Source organism: Gobius niger, assembly GCF_951799975.1.
Source record: "Gobius niger genome assembly, chromosome: 13".
NCBI classification, from domain to species: domain Eukaryota; kingdom Metazoa; phylum Chordata; class Actinopteri; order Gobiiformes; family Gobiidae; genus Gobius; species Gobius niger.
The window spans coordinates 6586249-6610847 of record NC_136864.1 but is presented as its reverse complement, the minus strand read 5'-3'; the positions used below and the strand labels follow the sequence as shown (position 1 = coordinate 6610847).

At 40.4% G+C, this 24599-nt stretch overlaps 1 protein-coding gene across 1 annotated transcript in view; it reads right to left on the bottom strand.

The window, feature by feature from the left end:
* st6galnac5a (ST6 (alpha-N-acetyl-neuraminyl-2,3-beta-galactosyl-1,3)-N-acetylgalactosaminide alpha-2,6-sialyltransferase 5a) overlaps positions 1-24599 on the bottom strand; it is a 134031-nt gene that overhangs the window by 18275 nt on the left and 91157 nt on the right. The window lies entirely within an intron of this gene.

Here is a 24599-nt window from a genome sequence, read left to right as displayed (position 1 = left end):
CCCCTGAGATCGGTGTGGGTGTGATTTAAATACACTTTCAGGCTCTGAGTGAAGGGAAGATGGCATCTCAAGTAAAAAGCCATGCATAAAACAAGAAGTGGGAGCTTTTCTGACAGTGACAAACTTTCACCTGTCAGCTGGAAATTACTTGATATTCTGTAAGAGAAAACATGAGCAGCCAATTTGAATTCTGTCAAACTTTGAAAGGACGGGGCTTCTACAGAAAAGGCAGTGTTGATTTCTGCTTAAGGACCAACTTTGTGGCACACTTTTACCTGGAAATTGACTTTTTATTATTTTGACGTATCAATATTCCCATTTGAGGAAAACTTGTGGTATACAAAAGGTTTAAGGTTGACATTTGGAAAATAAAAAAAAATAAAAAATCAGCTTTAGGTAACGTGTTGCATGTTATCTTAAGAAATACTTATTTCCTGTATTAAATAGTAGAATTTTCATATTATTTAGTGCTTTGTCTGCAAAAAAGTACTCTTGAAAAAAGGGACATTTTCTTGAAATAAGTAATTTTGTCCTTGATTAGAGGGTCCAATTGCAAGAAATCTGCCCATAGAGAAACATATTTAGACTAAAATTAAGATAAATTAAATCAATAAAAATTAAAAAAATCTTAATTTACTTATAAAACTGTAGTTGTTTTATCTCAATTCAAGTGTACATATCTTACTCCATGGACAGACCTTGAAATCAGACTCTGAAACGAAGGACAAATGTACTCATTTCAAGATTACTTTTTGCAGTGTACTTACTCAATCAGACTTTTCATGAGTATTGTCATTTTTCCAGCTCTTACGTGAGTGACTACTAGGGATGGGTACCGTTAGTTTTTTTCCGATACCAAGTACTTTAACGATACCTGCTTTTCGGTTCCGGTGCCTTAACGGTACTTTTTTTGATACTTATGTTATTTTAATTCAATAAAAATAACGTGTATTAAAAGTATAGTTCAGGAAAAAATCCTAAAACGGCACAGCAGAAGCTACACAGGAGCAGCAGCGTCGCCTGTGACTTCGTGTTTTGAGCACAATTTCCACTTAAGCAGTAATAAAAAGAAAGAAAGGACGTTATTACCTCTTAAGCTGCAGAGACAGGACAGATCCACATCAGAACATGGTTTTCTTTCAGCTAAACTTTTCTAAACACAGTGCGCTGTTCGACGAAGGAAAGCAACTTCACACGTCAAAGATCCTTATATGGTTTGAGCGCTCACTCTGCCACTAATAATTTACCAAAACTGGACCAACAATGTCTAATACAGAGTGAGCGCTCACTTTCAACAAACAACAAACAATCTTTGATATTCCTGTCGCTGCAGCTGCTGTAAAGTTGTAAACAAGAGCACGTAAGCTCCGCCTCCGGGACTGTCGCTAAAGGTAAAGACGTCTTTCTTGTTGTCACTGCTCTTTTTTGCTTTTCAATTTGAATAAAAGCTCAAGTTTCTTATTCAGTCCTGGTTTAGTCCTGGTTCATAACTGATTTTGTTTAGCTCTGGGTTTTACAACCGGTGTAGTCCACGTCCTGGCTCAGTCCTGCTCAGTCCTGGCTCAGTCCTGACGCAGACCGCGGCTCTGCCATCTCTATTTCAGAAGTTTAGCAAGTTATAGCTTTGCTTCGCTATAAGTTAGGCTACATCTATGAAATATGTCTTTGCTTCGCTCCATTTGTGCTGAAGCCGCTCAGAACCTGCACACGTTCATGTTGCTTTAAGAGTGAGCATTAATTTTACCATGTTAAATCCAGCATCTTTGAGTAATCTCCAACTCTGTCTAAGCTTAACCCTTCAAAAACACTTGCAAAGTTTCAGTACATGAGCAGCACAGACTATTTTTTCCTCTTTATTGAAAGTTGCACTGGGAAGAGCAGCAAGAGGAGGAGCTTATGGGGAGAAATTCAGTGAAACGACTGGATATTTCGTTTCAGATCAATCCTAAATTTTCTAATCAACGAAGTGTAAGTCATCGCTACAGATGTGCTTGAGATAATTACCAAATACTTGCAAAAAGCTTCACACCCGCTCTTTATTAAGACATTGATCTTTACTCGTAATGACAAAGGCAGCTATAAAAAATCACAAAGTCATAAAACATGAATTATCGTCTTGAGGATTTGCCCGTTTCACCCAAGTTTATGTCTCAGAATAAACAGCCAGCTCTTAACTGAACGTAACCTGGGCGACGTTATGAATCCGAGCACTCTGAGATGATTAAAAGTCCTTTATTGCAGACCGGGACGCCCTGGTCATCTGCAATAAAGGATTTTTAATCATCTCAAAGTGCCAGGATTTGTAACTCTGCCCAGGTTACGCTCAGTGAAGGGCTGGCTCCTTTCTAGTTTTTACCCTTGAAGAGCACCTTTCTTTACCCACTGATGCCCTCCCACTGCCTTTCTTAAGTAAATCTATATTTTCTTTACACACAAAACAACAAAATGAACAGCACTTCCCTCAGTAAAAGAGAAGAAACCCATCAGTGACACAGAGAGACGCTGTCAAACCTGACGAGCTCGAAATAGCTCCGTGTGATTGAATGTCAGAGCGATTGAAACAGTGGCACCTCAGCTTCAAGCTCCAGAACAAGAACATGCGCACGTGCACCAGCGACGTCACGTGGTCCTGACCCGCCGCGTCGACTGGAGGGCGAAAGCAAAGCGCAGGCCTTCGTGCTCCATAGAAAAGTAGTTGAAAAGTTTTGACAAAAATCAGTGTCGTGAACGCACACGCCGCTGCAGGCGACACAAACAAACGACGGAAGGAAGGAAGGAAGGAGAGGAGCACGAAGCTTCATAGATTTAAACCAGATTAAACAGGAAGAAAGCAACAGCTGACAGCGATGAGGAGGAGACTGAATCACCGTCCGTCCCATGAGTGAATTTACTCACTTCACGTTACAGAATTACGACCATCAAGTGCCTACATCGTGTCTGCTGAGCCTGATGTAGTAGATGTTTCCACGCTGAACAAGTCTGGACAGTCCAGACACATATCAGGCTTTTAAAATGTACAACAGGTCATTTTGTCCAAATTGTGGGGATGGTTTAACAGCCTTTATCTTCTTTGGTGAACCTTGGTCATACTGATGATATTAAAGTGCTGATTATGAGAATAAATGAATGGCCTAAATCAGGGGTGTCCAAACTTTTTTCATGGAGGCGCATATTGAAGCGTACACAGGGATAGATTAGATAGAAACCTTCGACTAGCAGAAGTTTAAATTGTGCCCCGCACCTTTATTTATGCTTAAAACTTTTATGCCAGCTCTGTCTCACAATAAAATGTTAGTTTTTTGGTTAGAATTGTGCAGAATTATTACATGTCAAATAAAAAGGACCATCTCTGCTGATGTGCACCAATTCCAAAAAGGCCGAGGGCCCTTAAAAATTGGTCTGAGGGCCATATTTGGCCCTCAGGCCACACTTTGGGTACCCCTGGCCTATATATAATTATTGAACTGGTTTAGGTGGAAAATGTAGACTTCAGTATTAAGAATAAGTTTGGACTAGCCCTGAGTTTTTCCTGACGTTGTGATTGGTTTTTCCACCGAGGTGCTGGTTCGGAGCTGGTTCTGGTGCCGGTGCCGGGTTGGTTCCGCACTGACTTGGTTTTCCACCAAAATGAGAGCTGGCGTTGTGCCTATTGCCATAGCAACGCTTTGGGAAGTCAACTGTCGCATAAAACATGGATAGTAACATCTTACCACAGCCACTTCTGGTAATAAAATACACAAAAATATGTTTATGCTCCTGCAGCAGCCGTTAACATTTTGATTTCTTCTTTCTAACTGCTCCTTCTTGCTTCAGCTGTAGCTAAAGAGCATAAAGCAAAACAACAGTTTCCTTCACAGAGACTGTTTTGACTTCTCCAGGAAGTGCTGACATCACTGGTGCTCGTTTCTTGGCCCAGCTTTAAACTGGTTCCCAACCAGCACCCAACCAAAGAACCGATTCTGAAACTGGAACCGACCCGGAACCAGCACCAGCACCAACTCTGTGGAAAAGGGCTAATGTGTGTGTAGTATTTGGCATGAAATGGGCTTTTCTCTTGCAGCAGACAGTTTAGTGCAGTAGCTCGTGCTCCTCAGCACAAAGATGATCTAAATTAGTCAAGTCTTTCAGTTTCAATTTGTTAGGTGGTCTGTCAAGCGACTGTATTGCCGGTGCATGTCTTAAAATGATGTTCCAGACATTAACGAGGTTTTGAGGGGGCTGTGTGGATTGTGGGAGCGAGCCCAGTGTTGTGCACAATAACAATGACATTCACCACTTCTTTTAAAACTACGTGTAGGTCCAAATTTAGTCCTGAGAATTATTCAAGGAGCAAAAACATTTGAGAGAATTTCAAATAAGGCCTGTACGATCTACCACCAAATTGTTTCGCAACATCCTTATCGAAAGAAGCAGAACATTTTAGCCTTTCTTTGCTGCTGATTTTGTGTGTTTTTTTTGTCTTGCCTGAGCTTAGACGAGCTCATTCGTACCTGTCTGGTCTTTGTGCGTGCCCTCAGTCACGCAAAACAACCAAAGATGTTGTTAGCATTTGGCCTCTCCCAGCATATTCCTATAGCTCCAAAGGGGGGTGAAGTTGGAAGCTACCACGCTCTTCCCCGGGCACAAAGACCAGACAGGTACGTATCAACTCGTCTAAACTCAGGTAAGAACATAGCTCAGTATAGAGGTGGCCTGTTCCTTTAGGTTTTGCACAGTGATCACACTCTCCCATCATCAATACAAGACTTTTATTCTTTTCTTCAGATGCCTTTCAGAACCTGTTTGTCGTGGTCTAAACTAAAGCACAAGGTTGACAGGGTTTGTGTGCATGAAAACAGGATATTCTTTTCTCCTCAGAGGACGTTACATCACCTAAATAGCTGCAGCCTTTGTCATTCGTTAATTGCAGCCATTCAAATTGCAATTTCGCCCCAGTTGTGATCAATCGTGCAACCTTTCACTGCAGTCCCATCTCGCATCTATTTTTACCCCCGCTCAGACGCACGCCGTTCGCCTCCTCCTCGACACCTTTGCGCCTCTCAATCAGCGTGTTACTCATGCAATATTAAAGAGTCTGCGGCGCTTCCCGGAGAATTAGACGCAACCTCCGTAACCTTTATTATAGCACGCTGACAACCGCCTTCAGCGCGAGGGGACGACAGAAGAGTGAAGTGAGGGAGATTTATGAGTAAGAGCCGCGGCTACATCTCAATCAGGTCGGCTCGCTGCCAAGTAATTACATGACACTTAAAAGCTCTTTGTCAGTAATGGAAGGAGTCTCCGCTTTTTATCAAGACGCAATCAGGCGTGAGTTTTAGAAAGAAGAAGGTCTTGGCTTTCAAATGAGGTATCACACTCAATATGCTTTGGGATTTGGATATGCCTAACCCTAACTCTAACCCTAAGGAGGCAGATAACAGGTTAAAACACACAAGTTGCAATTAATGTGAAACTCAATGAAACACATGGTTACTTCATAAGGAAGAATGTAAATAATTATCGAGCCTGAAAACATATTGTTTTTCAGTCATTTATAATCATTTATTAGACGATGTCGATATAGTAATTATCATGACAGGCTAAACTCAGGTAATTATTGTGATAATGCCCCTGATGTGGGGCGGAGGAGGCTACTGTAAATGAAGGACAAGTCGACACAAAGGTCACAATAACGGTTCATTGAAGGGTTTGCTTTCATCACAAAAAAAACGTCTCTCTTGAACCATCTTTCCTCCTTTGCTAAAATTCTGTCCTTGCTGCAACAAAGGCGTAGTGGGAGGCTTTAAGATGAAGATTCTTCTGACCGTGGGCCGCGAGTGCATTCCCTGCAGAGGAGCTTCAGAACTTTTGTCTAAAATGTTTTGGGACAACTTTGCTTTGGTGAAGTGTCTTGGCCGTGGACAGAACTTCAGCATGAACTCCCCTTCACCCCACAGTCGCTTTGATATAAAGCGCCATGTGGAGAGTCCCACCCACCTCAAAAATTCATTATGAAGAGGTTATGAACGACAGTTGAGTAGCACGCTGTTTTGTAAAGTCATTACAATAGTGAGAAGACTCCCATTGATTCTTTGATTGGTCGGAGTGCTCCGTGTTAGCGTTTCCATGGAGATATGGTGGAGGCAAAGGTGAACGACTTAATAGCCCTGACATCTTCATACGAAAAACTTGAGAAACAATGAGGAATTTGGCATTTTTCCAAATCCATTTAAAGCCAAAGTAATATTCCATGTTATAAAGATCAACTGAATGGTCGTCCAAGTGGGACAAAGCTAATCCTACAGCGGGTTCTCAACCTTGTCACCTCCCAATCTCCGGCAGCTGCACGATCGTTGGCAAAATTAATTAATTCTACATACTTTGTCTTAAATGTTAATAAAACTTATTTGACAATCGAAAATTAGTCTTACATCCCTATAATGCGGATTGATGTTGAGTTATGTTTGTCCAGTTTTTTATAATTTATGGCCCGAGTGAGCATAGCTAGGCTAACCGTTAGCATGTTGGATTCTTTTAGAAACAGTAGAACTCTCTTGAATACTGACTTAAACTTATGATTGTGCCTCTGATACAGACTCAGAGGCTAGTTTTGAATATCAGTATATTCATGCAAGGCTGAAGTGCCGACAATCAAACAGCCATAAACCTAACCATATGTTATTCACCTGAAAGAGCAGCATCTCCATAGAGCCCAGCTGTTGGTGCCCCTCATAGAAATGAAAAAGGAGAAGTGGCATTTGAGCCTGATGTTAGCTTGCTCAAAGTATGTTTTCCTATAACCGTTAGCATTATCAAACATCACAAATTAATGAATCCAGATGTTTTCAGCTGTTGTCAACCCATCAAACACATTTAGGTGAAGTCAAAGTCTAGTTAGAAATCACCAATGAATGTACAGGTTTTACTTTAAATACAAATTAGTGTCTAAAAGTGTCCTCTGAGCTAAATGCTAAGTCACATTCATTTTGCTTTTTGTGCGTCGGACACACATCCAGTGGCCACTAAACATCATCTTATAAGATGCTAATGATAAAGAAACCACAGAAATGATACAAATGCCACGAAAAGAGCAAAACAAACTCGCCACACTTTTACACAGGGACTTCAAAAAAAAAATCAATCAAAACTTTATTTATAAAGCGCTTTTCATACAGAGTTGTAACACAAAGTGCTTTACAGATTAAAAGCAGTTCCCGCCCACCCAACCACCCACTCTTCCAAACAGACAACAACACTGCTCACCCCACCCCCCTCCCCATAGCCACATACACACACGCAGGCACACACACACAGCCACACGCACACACGCAGCCACACACACACACACATACACGATGAGATAATGGACGTAATGCTGAGTCTGGGTACAGATGAACCAGGTAAGGAAATGCCATCTTCTTCATTCGTTTGTATGGGGGATAGAGCATTCAATTTGAACGGGTCCGGGATTCGACGGCTAACGGATCTAGCTAAAAGCATTTCTATGATTGCTATGGTGTCCCGGTCCCAGCAAAGTTACGAGACTGGTTTGAAGCATTGACAGTATATTTAGAATCCACTGTCAATGGTTTGAAGAGAGCAGGGCCGTGCAGACCCACAAAGGGTCAGGAGCTCAGGCTTCAATAATAGCTGTAAGACGACCCAGGCTCAGTTTCTATTCCTTGACAGTGGAAAACATTGCACTTCAAGGATTCCTTTTCTGACATAAACCTTCAAATTATTCCAAGCTTGGACCTGGCACAAGTGTTGCAAAAGTACATCTAAAAACACTCAATGCCCCAACAATGTTCCTTGACTCTTTCCAACCAGGTTAACGCTGCAGGCTTAGGTAGACAACCTGAAACAACAGAAACTAAGGCTCCTCTCCATAAAGCCTGCCGTTTTAATTCAAACTCTGCGGCGCATCCCACCTCCTCCCTCCTCACCACTGCTCAGAAAAACACGCTTCGCACTTCCTACCGCTGCTCCTCGATCTGTTACAAATGCTAAACAGTGCTTTTTATTTCATTTTTTTGACACATTTCTCCCCTCGCTGCGAGAGAGAGAAAAAAATTCCTCCACACAAGAAGCCTTTCAGCGAACAGGTAGAGGCCCGTATTCCACCCGTGTCACCTCATCAGCCGCGGCGGAGGCGAGCCCAGATACCCTCGGCTTGTTGCTGTCAGCTCGTGTCTTATCGACTCCGCCTTTTGTTTTTCTTCAGAAGACGCTTCGCCTGCCGCCACCGTGGCTGTGAGTCTGAGTGGGTGAGGCGTGCGGATGCATAAACAACAAGTCGAGACGGAAAGAAATGCCAAAGGAAAGCGGTCAAAGATTAGGGAGACGGGTCGGATATCAAGCAGATGTTTTTGGATAGATTTGGATAGAAAGTAAAGCGCGGATGGTATTTCGCACAGATTTTTGTAGAAAGGTCAAACGGCAAGATGTGGAATTGTAGTAAAGTCAGGTCTTAGCAAGTCACACTCAGTTCTGTCACAATGACCTAAAGTCGAGATGAAATCTGAGTCCAAACCACAAGTCCTGCCCATTTAAGAAAGAAATGATCAAAGTGTCCAAACAATTAAATTCAAGTTTCAATGATTCGCCGATGGGAAAAATATAGCAATAAACCAACACATGGCCAGTTTTGGTTTCACAACATTTCACACATTACACTGACCTACCCAGGTCTGACCCTTTCAAACAGCAGACACCGTTTCAGAAACAGAAAACCATAAAATAGCATTTTTTTTGGGGGGGGGGGAAATGGTAAAGCTTTAAAATGGCATCACTCCTGTTATAATGATCAGGTCTGCTTCACTTGACCTGCAGCTGAAAGAAGAAAAGCATGTGACATGATAAATAAGAGCTCATACATGAGGATGAAATTGTTATATATATCAATGCTCCCCTAATATTAAAGTTTTTTTGTGAAATGCAAATGTGTTACATAAAAAATTTACTCAATTTGACAAAGCTTCAACTGGTTTAGAAATGACACCAATAAAAGTTACTTGCCTATACTAACATATATCTTTCGCATAATAATCATCTATACATGCGTTTCCAATGACATCCCGCATAGCTCCGGCAGCCATTTTGAATACCGAAATAGAATTATGCAGTACTACAGCATGCAACAATATCTCTACCCGGAATGTAAATGAAAGACAACTGATTGACAGTGGCATTTTTTATGAACTAGCAATCATTGCTCAAAAAGATAAAAGTTAAAACATGGCCCCAGAGACGCACGTTTATGTGAAATAACCAGCAAATGTGGCACAGACGTAGCAGCTCTGTCTGTCGAGCTACAGCTGGATCTGCTTCACTCCTCAGACTAAATGAACACATCAAAGAGGAAAAGAAAACCTTTCTCTGTGATTTTTAAAGTTTGTCATGTCAACAGAGTTTCAGTCTGACTCAGTGATTAAGCTGCTCAAGATGTTAGCATGCTACCGGTTAGCAACTGTCAATGGCTTCAACATAATAAACACATGTGTGGCTCACATCTATGACACTGAGGAAATACTACAGTCACAGCTCAGCTCTGACCTCTGTCACATGTTGTATCCAAGGACAGATGTTTGGAGTTTGGTTCAGGGTGTTCTCTTGGAGAGGTCAGAGCTGAGCTGTTGAAGCTAAATGCTAACCAGTAGCATGCTAACAACATAAACACTGACTCACTGGTTTCTTCATATAAACGTGTGTCTCTGGGGCCGTGTTTTACTGTTATCTTCTTGAGCAGTGATTACGAGTACATTAAAATGCCACTGTCAATCAGTTGTCTTTCTTTTATATGCTGAGTAGAGATATTGTTACATGTTGTAGTACTGCATAATTCTACTTCGGTATTCAAAATGACCATCATAACAACAAAAGTCACTTGACTAAAATGCATGTATTCGGATATATATTGTGTAACTTGAATCTACAGGAGTGTTACAACATGAACAAAGTCCTGACACTTTACAATATTTAAACTAAAAACTAAGGCCAGCCTAAACTTTCATGGGGCCCTCAGCAGAATTTAGACCAATGATTCATATCCTCCAATAAATGAGACACAGTTGTCAACTCCTGTAGAAACAAAGCAGCAAAGAGGATGCTGGTTTCATTAAAACAATTCACAGTAATTTACAGGTTTTATGGATTGTCTTTATCTGCTTTCTGTAATTTTATGTAACTGTTGAGCACTTTGAATTGCCTTGTGCATGTATTGCCTTTCGTTACAATTTGCTCCTGAAACAAAGTCTGTCAAGAGAATTTCACACTCTTACAACAAGGTTAATTGTTTTTGCAAAGCCACGGTTCTGAAAAGTGCGTGCTGCATTTTTGGCTCTTACAAAATGAAGTGTGCCAGAAAGTTAAACTAAAGTTAAGCCTGTGCAGTTCATCCAATTATTAGAAGAAAAATGTTCAAACAGCAGCTTCAGTATGGGAGTTTTTTAACCGATTGATCGAGTTTGTGGAGACGTCTCTTTGCTTTGACTGTAAAGTGTAAAAACCTTACAACCTCTTCCAAATATCCAATATATGGGTCAATATAATCTCTTGTTAACGGGGCAAATGCATATGTTGAGGCTTTGAGGAGGCAAGTTCTTCCAAATGACATCATAATGTGGGGAGCAAGCATGTTGGGCATAAAGATTTCAGACAATTTGACACTAAAACTAGAGATCAACTGATTATTGGGTGTTTTATAATATCAGCAATCTTACTGATTGAAGACCGATATCTCCGGAAGCAAATGTGAGAGTGACTTCCTGCCCTCCCACAACGTCCCGGACCAGGTTAAAATCAGCCTTTGCAAATCATTTCAGAACCATAAGGACACTGATCCTTTTTTTTGTTTTTGAATCTGCAGATTTTTGACTCTCTTAACCCTCACCTGAACTACCCAACTCTAGAAGCTTCTTGAAAAAAGCCTCGAAATAGCGACTGAAGCGAGAAGAAAACGAGGAAGAAAATGAGGACGAAAACGCAACAAAAGTGACAACAATGCAACGAAAAAATGACAGAAAAGCGAATAAAATGTGATGGAAAAACAACGTCAAAAAAGTAACAACATGGCAACAACACAAGGAAAAAGATCCATTTATACAAGTTTTGTGGGTATTAGCTTTCAAATATTGTGTTACTCTGGCCTAAAGGCTGTAAACTCTCCAGTCAAGAAGCTTTAAAGCTGACCTAAGTGATGTCTTTTTGATTTTTTTTCGTCAGTAGGTGGAGTAGTGAACCCTGCTCTGCTCTGCTTTGCTTTCCTGCAACCCTTGAACGCCTCAGCCTCCTGTGCTGCTTTGCTTTGTGATCTCAAGGAGGAAAAAGGACAGCTCCTATAGATATTGGATTATTAACCCTTAATAACACCTTTAAAAAACTTGCGTTAAGGGAGCTTCGACACAAAAATGTGCTTGCAACTTTAAAGAGCTATAACTCAATGATGGAACAATATTTTTTTAAACTTTTTTTTTATTTTGAAGGTGAGACTGTCATATTATAACTTTATAAATATTTTAACCCTTCAAATGCCAACCCAAAGTTACAATGGTGCATGTTCAAAAAACACAAAAAATGAAATATCTTAAAATTTTCCAGAGCAAAATGGAAAATTTCTGTTCTGGCTGATGTGGCCTGAGGTCTGTGACATATGACCCGAAGGATTTGTTTCTAAGTTAAAATTTGTTTATGTAGCGGCGATTTTAGTAAAAAATAAAATAATAAGTAATGCAGTTGTTTATGTTATTTACGACCGTTTACTAATATTGGAAATAACAGCCATTTTCTTTTTCCTGTCAAAATAGGTAAAAATGACCTCATGGTGAAAAAACTGTGTCAGGGCGTTAGTTTGAAGCCTCAAGGTTCAGAAAATATGCAGAAGCTTGAAATTTAATTTTTAATCCGTTTTATAGAAGCGTTTTGAAAAATAATGTAAGTCTATGGAGTCAATGGGCACAAAATGGAAATCCATTTTAGTGACTTTGCGACAGAAAGTTGGCAATGAAAGGGTTCTATTATTTTAAAAGTTTGATTATTTTTATATGCATGACAAGAGGAGAGGTCAACCTCCAAATTAAAACCAAAAAGTTTTAAAAAATATTGTTCCTTCATTTTTTTTATAGCTCTCTAAAGTGAAAAGCACATTTTTGTGTGGAAGCTCCCACAACGCAACATGTTGTACTAAAATTGCCGCTACATAAACAAATTTCAACTTAGAAACAAATCCTTCGGGTCATTTTACACAGACATCAGGCCACATCAGCCAGACCAGAAATTTACCATTTTGGTTTTGAAATTTTAAAAATACATAATTTTTTGTGTTTTTGGAGCATGCGCTGTAGCAACTTTGGGTCAGAAAGTTGGCAATGAAAGGGTTAAAACATTATGACAGTTATAATTTTTATAACTAATTTAATTAATTAATTAATTAATTAATTTATAATTTATATATTTTATATGTATGCAAAGAGGAGAGTCAGACCTTCAAAATAAAAAAAAAAGTGAAAAGAAATATTGTTCCTTCATGGAGTTATAGCTCTCTAAAGTTTCAAGCACATTTTTGTGTCGAAGCTCCCTTAACGTGAGTATTTTTTTTATGAGTGTTTACAATGGGGTAAAATGACAAATCACATCAAATTATTTTAGATCACCAAAAAATACACCCCCTGGGGAAGTTTCACCCAACTGGCTTTAAAAATGTAGGAGTTATGCAAAAAACAAAAGTCCAAAAGCACAAAAATGTGCTTGGGTGTAATTAAGGGTTAAACAAACGGACACATCATGAGGATTTCAGCTGCATCAGAGCAGGTCAGTCAGATGTTTGCCAGTTCATGATCTTTTTGTGAACTTCTGTCATAATGCTAAACTGCTAGCTGCTAACTATTGCTGCATCTGTTTGTGTTTACATGGTGCGGGGGGATGTCGGGGTGAGGCGTGTGGTGGGGGGGTGCTCGAGGTGCCGGTGTCCTTCAGGATCGCTTGGAGTAGCTTTAAGACTTGGGTAAAGCCAAAATGCAGTCGGTTAAGGCGAGGGGTAAGAGGTTAAAATATATATGTCCTGAATAAATCAGAGGCCCTATGCCTTGAATGAAGCGCCCCCTGCTGTCACAGTTCAACACTGACATGTTTTACAGTTTAGAAGCACAACTTTATAGACAAGAAATTGGTCTCAAATATTGGCCAAGAATATCAGTAGTGCAAATCGACATCAGCCAATTAACATCCCCAAAAATCAGCCTTTCTAAAACCCAGATCCGTCCACCTCTACTAAAAGCAGAAACTTTGGGGGAAAATAGCGGGCAAACGTGACTACTTAATACTATAACATTCTTTAACTCAGTCCACTTTGAAATCCGGTGCGTCTTCGATGACTGATGGACTGGCCGGTGTCCAGAGAGCACGGAGACGCAAACTTTTCTGGGCCGCGCTCCAGCTCCTTTATGACCTCAGCCGAGGACAATGTCAACGCCCAATTATTAGCTTGAAAAATTGAAGCACACACATTAAATATTAGCTAATAGCCATCTCTTATCTCAGGCAATTAAAGTTGAAGAGACTTAACACAAAATGAGATCTTCAAGTTTGCCTGGACGGAGCGGCGCCGATAACAAGAGCATCTGCATTTAAATTGGGCCGCAGTACCTTATGGGCACTTATAATGGTGCGTATTTAAATAGCCTTGAACACATTTTAAAGCCATTCATATCAAATTACATGAAATTACGAGGAGGTTAAGATTAAAGGGAAGATTAATGATTGAATAGGGTGCTTGGAATACCTTAAAGTTTTCAAACAAGCCCCTAAAACATCACACTTTTGATCTATCATCTCCATTCACCCTCGCCTTAACCAAGCACATTCTCCAAATCTAAAAGCTTAAAATGGCGACAAAAAATAGACGAAATAGAGTCGACCTGTATGTAATCTAATGTCAGTTCAAATACAGCTGCTCTGTGATGGTCTCAGAGGTCTGTGAAGAGACTATTGGGGAGCAGAACCATCATAAAGCCCAAGAACACACCAGACCAGGGATAAAGTTACTGTGGAGTAAAAATCTGGGTTAGGTAACCTTACCTTTGAACATCTCTCAAAGTTCAGTTAAATACACCATCCAGGAATGGAAAGAGTCTGGCATCACTGCAAACCTACCAAGACCCGGCCGTCCTCCTAAACTTACTGACCGAACAAGGACAGCACTGACCAGAGCTGTTACCAAGAAGCCTATGATGACCCTGGATGAACTGCAGAGAGCTACAGCTCAGGTGGGGGAAACTGTCCACAAAACAACTATTAGTAGTACACTGCACAAATCTGGCCTTTATTTTTGGAAATGTTTGAAAGAAAACCATTAGAGGTCCCGCTTTCTGTTTGCCAGAAGCCACATGGACGTCACGATTGTGTGTCACTTAGTGTGTGTCTTTCAAATGAAATTTCAAATAAATATACTTCCGTCCATAGTGTGGCAAAATGTTAAAAGGTTGAAGGGGGGGCCGATACTTATGCATTTATACTTATGTATAAATCCAGTGTGTACTTGCGCTTGTTTTCCCGCCTGTTATGAATTCACTTGCCATTTATTAGGAAGGCAAACAAGCACTTTGCAATAGCACATCGGCAACGCAGCAGAGATCACTAAACGTTTCCCTGGTCATTTTGATCTTTTCCCTCTCTATAGATACAGACGGCAAACAATTTGGAGACAAATCTAAACTTGTTCAGAAAGTACTTTAATTACTTTAATAACTACAAGTTCTGTTTTCCGAATGTAGTTTTCTACTAAATAAAAATAAAATAATAACGGGGAGGGGTTCAACAATAAATACATAAATAACGAAGAATGCTAACATGATGCTTCATGATAGCATCATGATAATGCTAACGGCTAGCTAGTGCTTGCTACGACTGCCGTTTTTTCACTTTTACTGATTATCTGCGGTGAAACAATATCCATATGGGCCAGATTTACAGTTGACTTTATTTGTATGTGATAAATACGTTTATAATCCACCAGAAAATGGCTAAAAAGAGTGAAAAATTGTGTTTCCCAAAAGATTCTATTTTCCCCCCTCAGTGAAGCCACGCCCCCTTCATGACACGATGCCGTCTGTATCTATATCATGCCATATGAAACTCAAATTTAATCATTGAGTACCATAATGTATCCCCTCGATTTTGAAGAAAGTAACAGTATTCTAAATACTCTCAAATGAAAGAGTACCTGAATACAGTTGCTCAGAATGTGTATTTCTTTCTACATTTAGACATTCCTCCTGTGATAACGCTGGGTTTGGTACAATTAAAGGGACCAGGTGGGTTTTTGTAAGGTACATTTTAGAAATCTTTTATAACTAATGAGGGCCTGACTTTGATTGGTTAGCATGAGAGCTAATGGCGCGGGGCGGAGTCTATAGTGAAGATCCCGCCCTTTTGCCCTTTTTAGGAACATGCTGGATCGGAGCTGGGTAGGAGGAGTCTGTAAATCCCCCATGGATTCCCTTTCGAACGTGGTCATTATGATAAACGGGGAGGAGTGAGCAGACGCTGTCTATTAATTTCACAGTCTACGGAGGTTACGCCAATAGATCAGTAGAATTATAATCGTAAAGAGACTCAAACATTGCACTGGGAGCCGAGCGTTGATGAAGTAATTAGCAGATCTTTTAACACTGCAATAAAACGAGACACATCGCAGTAATTCTTCCCTCTTCCTCGGCCGCTTGTGGCCCCGTGAGCGACAGTGATGAATGCCCCGCGCACGCCCCTCTGTCCACTCCGTCTATATCAGAGCCGCAAAAACAAAAACACCGCTGTCCGAAGTGACATTATCTCAGCTTCTTTGACACATGCAATTTTACAACATTTAAAAGACAAAGGCCAGTCCCTCCCATCTCATTTCCATGTCGCTTTATTTTCAATGCCCTCGGGGGGAAACCTCGCTTTAATGGAACAACAGGAAAGAAGACGGTTATAGTCTTAGCGTTAGCATAGCGAGGTTTGGTCACCTACTGCCGAACAGCTGAACTATCTTGATTTCAGGCAAGAGAAGCTGTGAAGTTTGCTCTGAATGACAAAAGTTTTGACAATCTTCCGCACTTAATTGCTGTGTTTTATTTTTTGTTTATTTACTTCGAGAAACAGGGACAGCGCACAATAAACATTAACCTCAAGGGGAGAAATGCGTAGTACTTAGCGTGAAATGACTGGCTGTGAGCAAAGTCCCAGACGCTCCTGCTTCTGAACAGCAGGAGTGGTTGATTGGCCTTTTACGATAAAAGAAGCAGCTGTAGTCAGGGCCGGGCGGGGAACTCATTTCGGCCCGGGAGCTTCGTGTTTTAAACCGGCCATTTCCCCACAGAGTTTTAGCTCACCTGGTAGGGCAATCGCTTTGATAATCAGAGGTTGTAGGATCAGATCTTCGAGTTATGCATATGGAAAAAATATATGCACTTTTTCTGTCTCTCTCTCTCTTTCTTTTCTATTTCTTTCTCTCTCTCTTTCTTTTCTATTTCATTCTTTATCTCTCGTCCTTTCTTTCTTTCTTTCTTTCTTTCTTTCTTTCTCTGTCTCTCTCTTCTCTCTCTTTCTCTCTTTTCTGTTTCTTTTTCTCTCTCTCTTTCTTTCTTTTCTCTCTCTCTCTCTCTTTCTTCCTTTCTCTCTCTTTCTTTTCTATTTATTTCTCTCTCTCTCTTTCTTTCTTTTCTATTTCTTTCTCTCTCTCTCTCTCTTTTCTATTTCTTTCTTTCTTTCTCTCTCCCTTTCTTTTCTATTTCTTTCTTTCTCTTCCTTTCTTTCTGTCTTCAGCTTCCTTCTTTCTGTCCACTTATTTACTCACGCAGACACTTCTTTGTTATCTCCCTGCACCAACTCAAACTAACTCATAGGATCTTTTTTTTCTTTGTAGAAGGTTCATACTGTCTTCTTAAGTTAAGTCTATTACAGTTGTGTTTCTTTTAGTAAGACAGAGGGTTTAGTTTTACCTGCTTGACTAGTTTCGATCACTAGCGCCTTCTCACTGACGGAGAAGGCGCCAGTCAGTAGGGGGCGTAAGCGCTCCCTACTGACTGAAAAAAATCCATGTAAGCTGCCTACGACACGTCACCTCCACCACCAGGTGTCGCTTCTGAGGAAGATCACAGGCAGTGATAGAAACTAGTCAAGCAGGTAAAACTAACACATAGGATGTTCAACTTAAATGCTCAGAGTCAGTTCAGCGCCCAAGGGCATCTCCTGCTACAGCGCAATGCGAAAGCTCTGCCTGGTTTCTGATTCTGAAAGCCTCAGTCAGATTTACATGACAAATGTCTAAAACAGAAGCTCCGGCTGCAGCCCAGTTACAGCCTTTGGGCCTCATGGCACATCTGTGAGAGTCCATTATTAAGTGTTAGATCATAGTCAGTGAATACTCGATTCTGATTGGCAAGAGGGTGTCCGTTAAAAAGTGATATTATTTTTATACACCCGGCAACAGTTAGATCACGTCCACAGCCGCTGTTTCCATAGTAACGATAAACAATTTAGCTGGAACTAGCTTCAGGTTAAACAGCTTAAAAAGTGAAATAACTCCTTCCCAGGACTTAAAAAAAAAGCAAACAGGCCCCAATGAACAGTTTCAGTTGGACCATGGTATAAGTGGGATAATGCACTCCGGGGTGTCCATTATCAGATATAACTGGACTCTAGTTATATCTCCTCCGCTTCGTGTCGGACAGTTCACGCCTCCGTGTCATCCAGTTATTTCTGATAATGGACACCCGCTTTGCATTAGCCCTTACATATTTTCCCCCCGATGGCCCAAAAGTACAATGAGGCACATGCCGCTTAAAGTGCATCTTTAGTTTGGCCACTGATTCTCCGTACAAATGTTGCTGCCACAACCGAGTAAAAAGCTATACGCCTCCAAAAACTGTCTTTCTTCTTCTTGAAACCAGGACTCTCGTTGAAAAACAAAGGAAAAAAAAAAAACATTTCTTAAAAACTGATTCCTGATTAAACTGCGTCCAAATGAAAAAATAATTGAAACTATACTAGATTGTAAATGTGTGCATGAGGGACACTTCCCCTCCCACATGAGACTAAAACAAATGGAAATCTGAACGTCTAAGCGAAAAAACAGATTTCAATCCGAGTCCTCAGTGTCGGTTTATTACAGCAACAAGTTTTCCGCCTCCATCTGTTTTTGGAAATCGCAGGCTTATCCTCGTGATGCCGACTGAAGCAGCCGAGCCGAGTCTCTTTCCCTCCTCTCTCCTCGTCTCCTTTACAGAGATAATTAATCAAACATTAATTTTTGCTGGAGATTTACAGGGATTTGTGTAATTGTTATCAAACAGAGAATTCCTCCCAGCGCCGGCAAACACGAGTGCTTTTCCTGTTTCGATCACTTTATGAAAATCCACCGTGAAGAGAACGCGAGCGGGATATTAACGAGCCGCGGAGGAGACTGTGCGGAGAGGATGTTGTTTTCACGATTACAATTTGTGCCTGAAATAAAGTCTGTCAAGAGAATTTCACACTCTTATAACACGGCTAATTATTTTGTAAAGCCGCGCGTCTGAAAAGTGTGCGCTGCATTTTTGGCTCTTAATAAGCTTCGAGGTGTTGACCTAAAAAAAAAAAGGCAACACTTGATTTAAATGGTCAGGTAGCAGTGACTGAACAAGTTAATTTAGTGAGGAAAATAAAATCATTAGCCAACAGTGGTTAAGGTGGTAAACGGTTCGATCTCATGTAGTTGAAAACGTGTGGGAAAGGCTGTTGGCGCAGATTGGCAGACAAGTGTGAAGACTGAATAAATAATCCAACGCAAAATGTCTCCGTCATGCTGCCTTTGCTCTGCTCAATCCCGTCAGATCTTGGAAGCTAAGCAGGGAAGGGCCTGGTCGGTTCTTGGATGGGAGACCTTTTGGTAGCACCAGAAAGCCTAGCCTAGATATTCCTCCTGGGATAACGCTGGGTTAGTCACAATTTTTTTTTTTTTTTTTTTTTTTTTATTGACATAAAACACAGCTTACAAATAGCACATAGACAAAGGGAAGACACATAAGGGTAGGGTACATATTTGATTATTCGTTCTTGGGTTCTGCGTGGATGTGTGGTGTGTGTGCTGAGTAGGTGTGCAATATGAGTAAGAGAGAAAACACAACAAAAAAGATGAAAGCAAATAATAAATCATGGGAAACAAATCGTGGAACATGAAAAAATGATGATAGTAACAAATAATAGTAAGGACACAATAATAATGAGGTAAAGGTAAACTGAATGGGGTAATGAACATGAGGAAGGGTAAACATTCAAGATTGGAGGAAGAAAAGGGAGAGAACAAACAGGAAATTACAATATTAAGTTCTGCCCACCCCCACCTGCATCTCTGTCCTTGTGTGGTGCATTAAAAACTTTGTGGTATGTGGTGCAGTTAAAAACTCATAGGGTAGTACATGATGCAGGTGGGGGAGCCTTATTCCAGAGCTCCTTAATGTTTTATTTTATAAAATATAAAATAATTCATTTGTTTATTATTGTTATTATTATTCTTATTGACTGGCCTCCTTTCTTCCTCTTTTTATTTGTAAAATTATGATTCGGCCTATGATACTAATGATACTTAACATGATTTACCATGATTTACCAACGTGGAATTTGTTATACAAGAAATAATAGTAATAATAATAATAATATAAATAATAGTTGTAGTAATTGTAATAGTAATAATAATAGTAATAATCATAATAATATAATCACATTATAGTCATAGAGTAATGATACGAATATATGCAAACAAAATGATACAGATAACTCAATATAAAAATACAAACAAGACATATAAAATAAGATATATAAAATAAATAGAGGGATTTGAAGACAAGGAAGACAAAGTAACAAAAGGATAAATAATAATTATAATAAAATTAAATAAGTAAAACTAAATAAATAAATAAATAAATAATGTATGTTCATAGGAAGAGATAATAACAGTTTACAATTTAGAGGAGTCGTGTAGTGATGTAGTAATCGATGACCAGAGGCAGACGGGTTCTATAGTGGGATGGTTGGGACAATTTTGTGGGTTCTGTAATGATATATGTTCACTCAACATGTTTTTCCACATTGCAATGTTTATTTTTAACCTTGATTTCCAATTCATGAGGATAGTTTTCTTGGCGATGGTTAGCGCTACCAGTAGGATGTTTTTATTTGGTTGTGTGGTACCTAGCTGAGTAAGCTCACCAAGTAAGCAAAGGGAGGGGGACATTGGGATGTGGCAGCCTAGAAGTGAAGAGATGGAAGATGTGACTGTTTTCCAGAATTGTAAAATGGGTGGGCAAAACCAAAGGGCATGGGTATAGGTGTCCGGTGTATTTTGAGTGCAATTGGTGCAAGTGTCCGATGTTAGCATTATCCGTTATTTATGTATTTATGGGCCGTTGAACCACTTTGCTCCTCCCCATGTCTTTGTATCTTTATTGGGTAGAAAACTATATTCATAATTCAGCATTTGTTAAAGTAGTTTTTGAATAATTAGAGAAAGTTTAGATTGTTTTCCCTTTAACTGTTTTCTAACATGACCATATATGGGCGATTCCAGAGATGCCATCTCTATAGCCAACCACAGCTAAACGATAAAAAGCTAAAGCCGTTTAAGGTTCACTATGTACTTTTTTCAATCCAGACATTAGTGCATAATCGACCTTTCAGTGACCGTATGAGGGGTCAGCATGGGGTCTTTACTTTCCATCACATTGGCCTCTAGGACGCTCCAGGATCAATTGTTTTGGGGTTTCTGGTAGGTTTTCTCTACTTCGAATCATCTCCATACCAGAAACCCTAAAAAACAATAGATGCACACATGTATTTAGATCAAATATATGAGTAATTGCAGCAGTGTTTTTCTGTTGTCACTGTGATGTTAATAAGTATCAATAAAACACAACTGTCGAGAGTCGATCTGAGGCAGCTTCAACCTACAGAGATGGATTTGTGTGAGATTGCGACAATCTAGTTTGCAGCGCAACATAAGCTTTTATTCCTTTTTCAAAGAAAGCCACTTAATTTTCACAATATGTAACACTCTTCCTGTTTTGTGTTTGAATAGCTGCTGTCACTTTGCTTTTAATTTTTAACTGCTCAGAAGCCTCAAAGATTACAGGGAACAGGTGGCAATGGAACAACATGGTAAAATCGTCAACATTTCCATTGTTTCAGATGCTTTTAAATGTTTATTTGCTTCCATTTTATAGGCTATGGCCACAATCTCTAAATGTCAATGAGGGAGGTAGATATTTCAGTCTTCATGACAGCCAACATTCTTTAAGGAACAGGCCACTGTTTTTCCATTCTGAGATATGTTCTTACCTGAGCTTAGACGAGTTGATGGTTATCTGTCTGGTCTTTGTGCCCATGGAAGAGCTTAGTCGCTTCTAACTTCACCCTGTTTGGAGCTATAGGAATATACTGGGAGAGGCCAAATGCTAACGACATCTTTGGTTGTTGTGTGTGACTGAGTGCACGCACAAAGACCAGACAGGTACACATCAACTCGTCTAAGCTCAGGTAAGAAAATATCTCAGTATGTAAAGACAGTGGCCTGTTCCTTTAAAGAAACCTCTGTAGCATATAAAACAACCTATCAGTAATACAACAGCAAATACTCTACAGAGCAAGCTGTGTTTGTTCGAAGTAATTTATAAAGACACAGTGATCCAATATAAAAACAGGTCAGTCTGATTGACATAAATGAATGAAACATTTCGCCCCTCACCGGAAACATGACCACTTCCCAAACGTCTACGCTGCCGTGTCTGAGCTTAAATGACATTGAAGCAGTTTCCTGCTGCGAGCTAAAGGTCGTGTGGCGGAGCACAGTGTAATTAGCCCCAAATGAAACAGCTGGGTAGCGCTCATTAGCATTAGCATTAGCCCACGCTACGTGTCTCGCAAGCTAAGCGGGTCTGTCAGTCTGCACTTCTCTTCAGTTCAGAGCGGAGCAGTCCTAACACGGGTTTAAAGTAGATCATGGTCCGCCATCTGCTTTCATTATACATCGATCAAACGTCCATCTGCCGGTAATTTGGGAGTTTCTTCAAAGTCAACAACGGGCCTGCTCTTTTTGACAAAGTGAATGCTATAAAAGTAGCCGAAACTATGGGCCTTAGCAGCGGTATGGGGGCTGAATGACACTTAACACTTTCACCTCTGCAAGAAGCTACTGGTTCCGTGCTCTCCATGCATCCTGGTGTGTTTCCTCCAGGGGCTCTCCTTCCCTCATCAACCTAAGTGAGTCAGTCAGTGCTTTATTTGTCATTGTACAAACATACAACGAAATTGTGTTCCAGCGTCAGTCGTGAGTTGTGCATAATAGGCTTAGGTCAACTCCTGACCTGGCTGCTTTGTTCAGTCTGTGTCAATCACAAACGGTACATTTAAAGGTTTTGCGTTGATTTTAAATGTTTATTGACCTTTATTTAACCAGGATAGCCGTGTGTTTAATCTTGATGCATGTCTGAATGCAGCGGAACCGGACTGTCCCGTTTGAACAGTTCTCTCTGTGAGGCTTGGCTCTGTGGGTGAGACTTGGGTGAGGCCTCAAAGTGGAATGTAGTATCATGTGAACAACTATTTTATATCAAGTTAAGTTAATATGTGTCTAATGAGTTTAAAGGCATATGATAACCCTACATGGATCTGTCCGGGGAATCAACTATAGATGATACATATGAGTCGTGTGTGAGGTTAGTTTTCTCATTGATTTTGGAAAGTCTTACATTTCACATTGTTGCTCAATCTTGATTTGGAGCAAGTTCCCAGGATAATGTCCAACAAACACCATGGAATGATACAAAGATATGTAAACTCGTGCCAGTTTTCGGCCCCGCCCTCTGTCACACGGCTCGCTCTGTGCTTCCTTTATCCTCCTCAGATCCACACAGAGCATTGTGCAGCAGTGTCCTTCACAGCACCCTACATTTTCAGTGCCTCTTGAAAGTACTAATACACCATGAACTTTTCCACATTTTCTCATCTTTACAACCATAAACATAAAGTTTTTACTCAAAGTTCACAAACAGGTAACAGACAACTGTGAAGTGAAAGCAAAATGATACATGATTCTGTTATTTAAAATAGAAAAGTGAAAAGTGGGGCTTGCATAAGTATTCATGCAGCATTTTTCTGAGTGCATTAAATTACCTTTATAACATTCCTAATGACAGCACAATGTTCACACCTTGCCCTAACTATTTAATAGAGTCCACCTGTGCGTAATCTACTCTCAGTATAATTTCAGCTGTTCTGTGAGGGCCTCAGAGCTATGGTCAGAGCGCATTGGTCACTAAACAACATCAAGGAGCACACCAGAGAGGTCAGGGATAAAGTTTAAAGCAGCGTTAAGTTATACGTTCCCAAGATTTGAACATCTCATGGAGCACTGTTCAATCCATCATTCAGAAATGGAAAGAGTATAGCACCACTGCCAACTTACCAAGACAAGGCCGTCCACCTAAACTAACAGACCGAACAAGGAGAACACTGGTCAGAAATGCAACCAAGTGCCCCAAGATAACTCTGGAGGAACTGTGAAGTCCTGCCGCTGAGCTGGGGGAATCTGTACATGGGACAACTATAAGTCGTACCATACACAAATCTGGCCTTCATGGACGAGTGGAAGAAGAAAGCCATTATTGAAAGCAGACCATAATAAATCCCATTTGAAGTTTCTAGAAGTCATATGGAGGACACAGCTCCATGTGGAAGAAGGAGGTTTGGTCAGATGAGACAAAAATGAAACTTTTTGGCCCAAATGCAAAACGTTATGTATGGAGCAAACCTAACACTGCTCATCGTCCTGAGTGCACCATCCCCAGTGTCAAATATACGGGGGGGAGCATCATGCTGTGGGGCTGCTTTCCTCAGCGGGGACTGGGGAGATTGTATGAATAGTTGGGAAGATGGATGGAGCCAAATACAGGGATATTTTTGAGGAAAACCTGCTGGAGTCAGCAAGAGAACTGAGGCTGGGACGGAGATTCACCTTCCAGCAGGACAATGACCCTAAACACAAAGACAAATCTACAATGGAATGTTAAAAAAAAAAAACATATTGTGTTAGAATGGCCCGGTCAAAGTCCTGACCTAAATCCTATTAAAAATCTGTGGAAAGTCGTGAAAACTGCTGTTCACAAACGCTCTCCTTCTAATTTAACAAAGCTTGAGTTGTTTTGTAAAGAGGAACGGGCTAAAATGTGCAAATCTTGTACAGTCCATACCCCAAAAGACTTTCTGATGTTATTGCAACAAGAGGGGGTTCCACAAAGTATTAATTCACGTTGTATGAATACTTATGCATGCCCGACTCGTTTGAACAGTTCTCTCTGTAAGGCTTGGCTCTGTGGGTGAGACTTGGGTGAGGCCTCAGAGTGGAATGTAGTATCGTGTGAACAACTACTTTATGTCAAAGCTCATATGTGTCTAATGGGTTTAAAGGCATATTATAACTATTATAACACATATGAGTCGTGTGTGAGGCAAGTTTTCTCATCAATTTTTGGAAAGTCTTACATTTCACATTGTTGCTCATTCTTAATTTTGGGCAAGTTTCCAGGACAACGCCCCACATCCACCATGGGATG